Source organism: Arachis ipaensis, chromosome B3, assembly GCF_059453495.1.
Source record: "Arachis ipaensis isolate K30076 ecotype BB chromosome B3, ASM5945349v1, whole genome shotgun sequence".
In the NCBI taxonomy this organism is placed as follows: Eukaryota; Viridiplantae; Streptophyta; class Magnoliopsida; order Fabales; family Fabaceae; genus Arachis; species Arachis ipaensis.
Genome location: NC_142438.1, coordinates 87,436,148 through 87,443,850, shown reverse-complemented (window position 1 = coordinate 87,443,850; position 7,703 = coordinate 87,436,148). Strand labels below are relative to the sequence as shown.

General features: G+C 41.3%; 1 non-coding gene across 1 annotated transcript; it reads right to left on the bottom strand.

Moving 5' to 3' along the window:
- Positions 1 to 6,182: 6,182 nt before the first annotated feature.
- LOC148571472 (small nucleolar RNA R71) lies at positions 6,183 to 6,289 on the bottom strand. Its single transcript, XR_015908903.1, has one exon. It is a non-coding gene; the product is annotated as a small nucleolar RNA R71 (small nucleolar RNA).
- Positions 6,290 to 7,703: the final 1,414 nt, after the last annotated feature.

Below are 7,703 nucleotides of genomic sequence, written 5' to 3'. Positions count from 1 at the left end.
AAAACAGTAGTAGAAAAATCACACCCTAGAGGAAGACCTTAAACGCCTGTAAGAAGCATCTGGCTGGCGTTCAACGCCAGAACAGAGCATGGTTCTGGCGCTGAACGCCCAAAATGGGCAGCATCTGGGCGTTTGAATGCCAGAATTGTACCCTGGAGAAGAGCTGGCGCTGAATGCCCAGAACAAGCACCAATCTGGCGCTGAACGCCCAGAGTTGTGTGCAAGGGCATTTTGCATGCCTAATTTGGTGCAAGGCTGTAAATCCTTGAACACCTCAGGATCTATGGACCCCACAGGATCACCTCAGGATCTGTGGACCCCAAAGGATCCCCACCTACCTCCACTCACTTCTTCTCACCCCTCTTTCACACAATCCCATAAACACTCTCCAAAACTCTTCACCAATCACCTCAATCTCTCTTCCCCATCACCACTTCACCACTCACATCCATCCACTCTTTCCCATAAACCTAACTCATAAACTCCACCTACCTTCAAAATTCAAAATCAATTTTCCACCCAAACCCACCCTATATGGCCGAAATTAACCCCCCTTCCTTCCCTATATATAGCCCTCCATTCTTCTTCATTTTCACACAACACAACCCTCTCTTCCCCTTCTTGGCCGAATACACCTCTCCCACCTCTCCTCCATATTTTCTTCTTCTTCTTCATCTATTCTCCCTTCTCTTGCTCGAGGGCGAGCAATATTCTAAGTTTGGTGTGGTAAAAGCATAAGCTTTTTGTTTTTCCATTACCATTGATGGCACCTATGACCAGAGAATCCTCTAGAAAAGGGAAAGGGAAGACAAAAGCTTCCACCTCCGAGTCATGGAAGATGGAAAGATTCATCTCCAAAGCTCATCAAGACCACTTCTATGATGTTGTGGCCAAGAAGAAGGTGATCCCTGAGGTCCCTTTCAAGCTCAAGAAGAATGAGTATCCGGAGATCCGACATGAAATACAAAGAAGAGGTTGGGAAGTTCTAACAAACCCCATCCAACAAGTCGGCATCCTAATGGTTCAAGAGTTCTATGCCAATGCATGGATCACTAGGAACCATGATCAAAGTAAGAACCCAAACCCAAAGAATTATATTACAATGGTTCGGGGGAAATACTTAGATTTTAGTCCGGAAAATGTGAGGTTGGCGTTTAACTTGCCTATGATGCAAGGAGATGCACGCCCCTACACTAGAAGGGTCAACTTTAATCAAAGGTTGGACCAAGTCCTCATGGACATATGTGTGGAAGGAGCTCAATGGAAGATTGACTCCAAAGGCAAGCCAGTTCAACTAAGAAGACTGGACCTCAAGCCTGTGGCTAGAGGATGGTTGGAGTTCATCCAACGCTCCATCATCCCCACTAGCAACCGATCTGAAGTTACTGTGGATTGGGCCATCATGATTCATAGCATCATGATTGGAGAGGAAGTAGAAGTTCATGAAGTCATCTCCCTTGAATTCTACAAAATAGCTGAAAAGCCTTTTCCTGGGGCAAGGCTAGCTTTTCCTCATCTTATTTGCCATCTATGTTACTCAGCTGGAGCTTTCATAGAAGGAGACATTCCCATTGAGGAAGAGAAGCCCATCACTAAGAAAAGGATGGAGCAAGCAAGAGAGCCCATTCATGGATCTCAAGAGACGCATAAAGCTCATCACCATGAGATCCCGGAGATGCCTCAAATGCATTTTCCTCCAGAAAACTATTGGGAGCAAATCAACAGCTCCCTAGGAGAATTAAGTTCCAACATGGGACAACTAAGGGTGGAACATCAAGAGCACCCCATCATCCTTCATGAAATAAGAGAAGATCAAAGAGCAATGAGGGAGGAGCAACAAAGACAAGGAAGAGACATAGAAGAGCTCAAGGACATCATTGGTTCCTCAAGAAGGAAACGCCACCATCACTAAGGTGGACTCATTCCTTGTTCTTACATTCTCTGTTTTTCGTTTTCTTAATGTTGAGTGCTTATCCATGTTTGTGTCTTCATTACATGATCATTAGTATTTAGTAACTTTGTCTTAAAGTTATGAATGTCCTATGAATCCATCACCTCTCTTAAAAGAAAACTGTTTTAATTCAAAAGAACAAGAAGTACATGAGTTTCGAATTTATCCTTGAACTTATTTTAATTATATTGATGTGGTGACAATACTTTTTGTTTTCTGAATGAATGCTTGAACAGTGTACATATCTTTTGAAGTTATTGTTTTAGAATGTTAAATATGTTGGCTCTTGAAAGAATGATGATAAGGAGACATGTTATTTGATAATCTGAAAAATCATAAAAATGATTCTTGAAGCAAGAAAAAGTAGCAAAGAACAAAGCTTGCAGAAAAAAAAAATAGGCGAAAAAAAAAGAGAAAAAGCAAGCAGAAAAAGCCAAAAGCTCTTAAAACTAAGAGGCAAGAGCAAAAAGCCAATAACCCTTAAAACCAAAAGGCAAGGGTAAATAAAAAGCATCCCAAGGCTTTGAGCATCAGTTGATAGGAGGGCCTAAAGGAATAAAATCCTGGCCTAAGTGGCTAAACCAAGCTGTCCCTAACCATGTGCTTGTGGTGTGAAGGTGTCAAGTGAAAACTTGAGACTGAGCGGTTAAAGTCAAGGTCCAAAGCAAAAGAAGAGTGTGCTTTAGAACACTGGACACCTCTAATAGGGGAATTTAGCAAAGCCGAGTCACAATCTGAAAAGGTTCACCCAATTATGTGTCTGTGGCATTTATGTATCCGGTGGTAATACTGGAAAACAAAGTGCTTAGGGCCACGGCCAAGACTCATAAAATAGCTGTGTTCAAGAATCATCATACTGAACTAGGAGAATCAATAACACTATCTGAACTCTGAGTTCCTATAGATGCCAATCATTCTGAACTTCAATGGATAAAGTGAGATGCCAAAACTATTCAAGAGGCAAAAAGTTACAAGTCCCGCTCACTTAATTGGAGCTATGTTTCATTGATAGTTTGGAATTTATAGTATATTTTCTTCTTTTTATCCTATTTGATTTTCAGTTGCTTGGGTACAAGCAACAATTTAAGTTTGGTGTTGTGATGAGCGGATAATTTATACGCTTTTTGGCACTATTTTTAGTATGTTTTTAGTAGAATCTGGTTACTTTTAGGGATGTTTTCATTAGTTTTTATGTTAAATTCACATTTCTGGACTTTACTATGAGTTTGTGTGTTTTTCTGTGATTTCAGGTATTTTCTGGCTGAAATTGAGGGACTTGAGCAAAAATCAGATTCAGAGGTAGAAGAAGGACTGCTAATGCTGTTGGATTCTGACCTCTCTAAACTCAAAGTGGATTTTCTGGAGCTACAGAACTCAAAATGGCGCGCTTCCAATTGCGTTAGAAAGTAGACATCCAGGGCTTGCCAGCAATGTATAATAGTTCATACTTTGGCCGAGTTTAGATGACGTAAAAGGATGCTAAACGCCAGTTCTAAGCTGTTGTCTGGAGTTAAACGCCAGAAACACGTCACAAACCAGAGTTGAACGCCAGAAATACGTTACAACCTGGCGTTCAACTCCAGAAAGAGCCTCTGCACGTGTAACATTCAATCTCAGCCCAAGCACACACCAAGTGGGCCCCGGAAGTGGATTTATGCATCAATTACTTACTTCTGTAAACCCTAGTAACTAGTTTAGTATAAATAGGACTGTTTACTATTGTATTAGACATCCTGGGACATTTTGTTCTTAGATCATGGGGGTTGGCCATTCGGCCATGCCTGAACCTTTCACTTATGTATTTTCAAACGGTAGAGTTTCTGCACTCCATAGATTAAGGTGTGGAGCTCTACTGTTCCTCATGAATTAATGCAAAGTACTACTGTTTTCTATTCAACTCAACTTATTCCGCTTCTAAAATATTCATTCGCACTTCAACATGAATGTGATGAACGTGACAATCATCATCATTCCTTATGAACGTGTGCCTGACAACCACTTCCATTCTACCTTAGATTGAATGAGTATCTCTTGGATCTCTTAATCAGAATCTTCGTGGTATAAGCTAGATTGATGGCGGCATTCATGAGAGTCCAGAAAGTCTAAACCTTGTCTGTGGTATTCCGAGTAGGACTCTTTGATTGAATGACTGTGACGAACTTCAAACTCGTGAGTGCTGGGCGTAGTGACAGACGCAAAAAGAGGGTGAATCCTATTCCAGTATGATCGAGAACCTCAGATGACTAGCCGTGCTGTGACAGAGCATTTGGACCATTTTCACAAGAGGATAGGATGCAGCCATTGACAAGGGTGATGCCTCCAGACGATTAGCCATGCAGTGACAGCGCATCGGACCATTTTCCAGAGAGGATTAAAAGTAGCCATTGACAACGGTGATGTCCTTACATAAAGCCAGCCATGGAAAGGAGTAAGATTGATTGGATGAAGACAGCAGGAAAGTAGAGGTTCAGAGGAACGAATGCATCTCTATGCGCTTATCTGAAATTCTCACCAATGATTTACATAAGTATTTCTATCCTTATTTTATTATATAATTTCGAAAACTCCATAATCAATTATTATCCGCCTGACTGAGATTTACAAGATGACCACAGCTTTCTTCATACCAACAATCTCCGTGGGATCGACCCTTACTCACATAAGGTTTTATTACTTGGACGACCCAGTGCACTTGCTGGTTAGTTGTATCGAAGTTGTGAATGAAAAATAATTTATTGAGACATGCGTACAGAGTTTCTGGCGCCGTTGCCTGAAATCATAATTTCGTGCACCAAAATGCATGTGGTATAATTAGTGACCATACTTCATCTCTTCTCATGAGCAATTGACCAAGGAATTGGCTATTGATCAAGATTTGAGAGATTGAATTACAAGAAATTGTAATTCAATCACTTAAGATTGCCAAGGAGATCAATGAGTGCATTGATTGAGGAAGAGATGAAAATGAAATTGGTCCAGAGAATGCAACATCTCCTAAGCCCAATGAACTCCCCATTTCTGATCTTACCCATTCTCTTTAATTTCTATCATTTACTTTTATGAGCAATCCCCCATTCCCATTTACAATTCTGCAATTTACTTTCAGTCATTTACATTCAGCTTTTATTTCTAGCATTTACTTTTCTGTTATTTACTTTCCCACCATTTAATTTTCTGCAATTCTCAACTCAAATTCTGATTCTCTCAACTAGAACATTCCTCTAATTAAAGTTGCTTGATCAATCAATCCTTGTGGGATTCGACCTCACTCTATTGTGAGTTTTTACTTGACGACAAATTCGGTACACTTGCCGAAGGAAATTTGTTGCGAGACAAGTTTTCCATGCATCAAGTTTATGGCGCCGTTGCCGGGGATTGATTGTACATCAACAATGATTAAATTGGAGGATAACTAGATTGAGCATTTTATTTTTGTTTGATTTAATTTTCTGTTTGAGTCATTTACTTTCTGTTTTAGTTAATTTCTTCCCTTCCCCCTACTTTTTCTTTGTTATTTACCATTCATTTCACTAACCCACTAACTGTTTGATATATTGCATCACTCACACTAATAGTAATTCTGACAGATATACTTTCTGCACCTATTCTCTTTGCTTGTACTTGTTGGTTGTATGACAGGGAGAAGAAGCAGGGCTTCAACTTCCTTTGATTCTGAACCTGAGAGAACCTTCCTTAGACTAAGGAGGGAGGCAAGAGAAAAACGTGTAGTTGGTGCTGAAGAAGAAGAGGAACACCTTGAGGAATACTTTGAACCAAACATGGAAGAAAACATGGAAAACCATCGTGAAGAAGAAGCTCACAACCATGGCGGAGGAGGACGAGCAAATCATGCTGGGGAGGATAGAAGAGTTTTAGGCTCTTACATCAATCCAAACTCAGGAAATTGTGGAAGTAGCATTCAAAAGCCAACCATCCATGCCAACAATTTTGAACTGAAGCCACAGCTCATCACCCTTGTTCAGAACAACTGTTCGTTCGGAGGGAGTGTCCAAGAAGACCCCAATCAACATTTAACCACCTTCCTGAGAATATGTGACACAGTAAAGTCTAATGGTGTTCATCCTGACGCCTATAGACTGCTTTTATTTCCATTCTCACTCAAGGATAAGGCAGCCAAGTGGCTGGAGTCTTTCCCAAAGGAGAGCTTGACAACTTGGGAAGATGTGGTGAACAAATGCTTAGCAAGATTTTACCCCCTCAACAAATCAATAGGCTGAGAGCTGAGGTCCAAACTTTCAGGCAACAAGATGGTGAGACTCTATATGAAGCATGGGAGAGGTTTAAAGACCTGACAAGGAGGTGTCCACCAGATATATTCAATGAATGGGTGCAACTGCACATTTTCTATGAAGGGCTCTCTTATGAGTCAAAGAAGGCCGTAGACCATTCATCCGGAGGATCTTTGAACCAGAAGAAGACCATTGAGGAGGCCATAGATGTCATTGAAACTGTAGCAGAGAATGACTACTTCTATGCTTCCGAAAGAGGGAACACAAGAGGAGTAATGGAGCTAACCAATGTAGATGCTCTGCTGGCCCAAAACAAGCTCATTACCCAGCAGCTGGCTGACCTCACCAAGAAGATGGAGAGGAACAAAGTAGCAGTAATCTCCACTTCATCAACAACCCAAGAAGGAGTGAATGAAGACCTACAACCCTGGATGGAGGAATCACCCAAACATTGGGTGGGGAAATCAACAAGACCAAAGCCTTGATCAAAGACGCCCAAATCAAAACAATGCAGCCCACCAACACTTTACATCTAGACCATATTAGCACCCCCATAACAACACCTTCCCACATTCATATCTAGGCCAAAATAACCCTCCTCAGCCTAACCTATCATCATTTGATGAAAGACTCTCAAGGATTGAGAATCTACTTGAAGGCATAGGCAAAGAGATTCAAGACAACAAGATATTCAAGGAGGAAGTGTGAACCAACTTTAAAAACCAGGGAGACACAATCAAGAGGCTGGAATCCCAAGTGGGGTATCTCTCTGAGCAAATTCCCAAACCCACAGATGGATTCCCAGGTGACACAGAGAAGAATCCGAGAGGTGAAACAAAGAAAGTAAGATGGAAAGATTGCAAGATGGTCACTATAAGTGATAAGGAGACTGAGGACAAGCCAAGCAAGCTGTCAGAACAACCTGAAGATACCTCAGTAGAGAAGAAGGAAAAAGATCATCAAGAACCAGAAATCTCACAACAGGAGCTGCTGAGACTATATGCACCTTTTCCCCAACTGCTCAATGGTGCTGTGGAGAAGAGAATATACTCAAGGTTTCTAGATTTATTTGCATATCTGCATGTCAACATACCATTCATCAAGACTATTCAACAAATGCCTGCATACATCAAGTATATGAAGGAGTTGCTTCTCAGGAAAAGCTCACTCTAGGGAGGCCAAACTATAGTGATGAACAAGGAGTGCAGTGCCCTCATTCAACCGCAGTTGCCTACAAAAAGAAAAGATCCAGGGAGTTTTCATGTCCCCTGTGCCATAGGGGAAACAATGTTTGATAGAGCACTCTGCGATTTGGGAGCAAGCATCAACTTAATGCCCTTATTCCTGGTGAAGAGGCTGCAGATCAATGAGATATTGCCCACAGATGTAGTCATCAGGCTGGCTGACAAAACTCAAAAACAGGCAATAGGGGTGGTGGAAAACATGTTGTTAAAGGTTGGGAAATACTTTCTTCCCACAGACTTTGTCATCTTGGATATGGA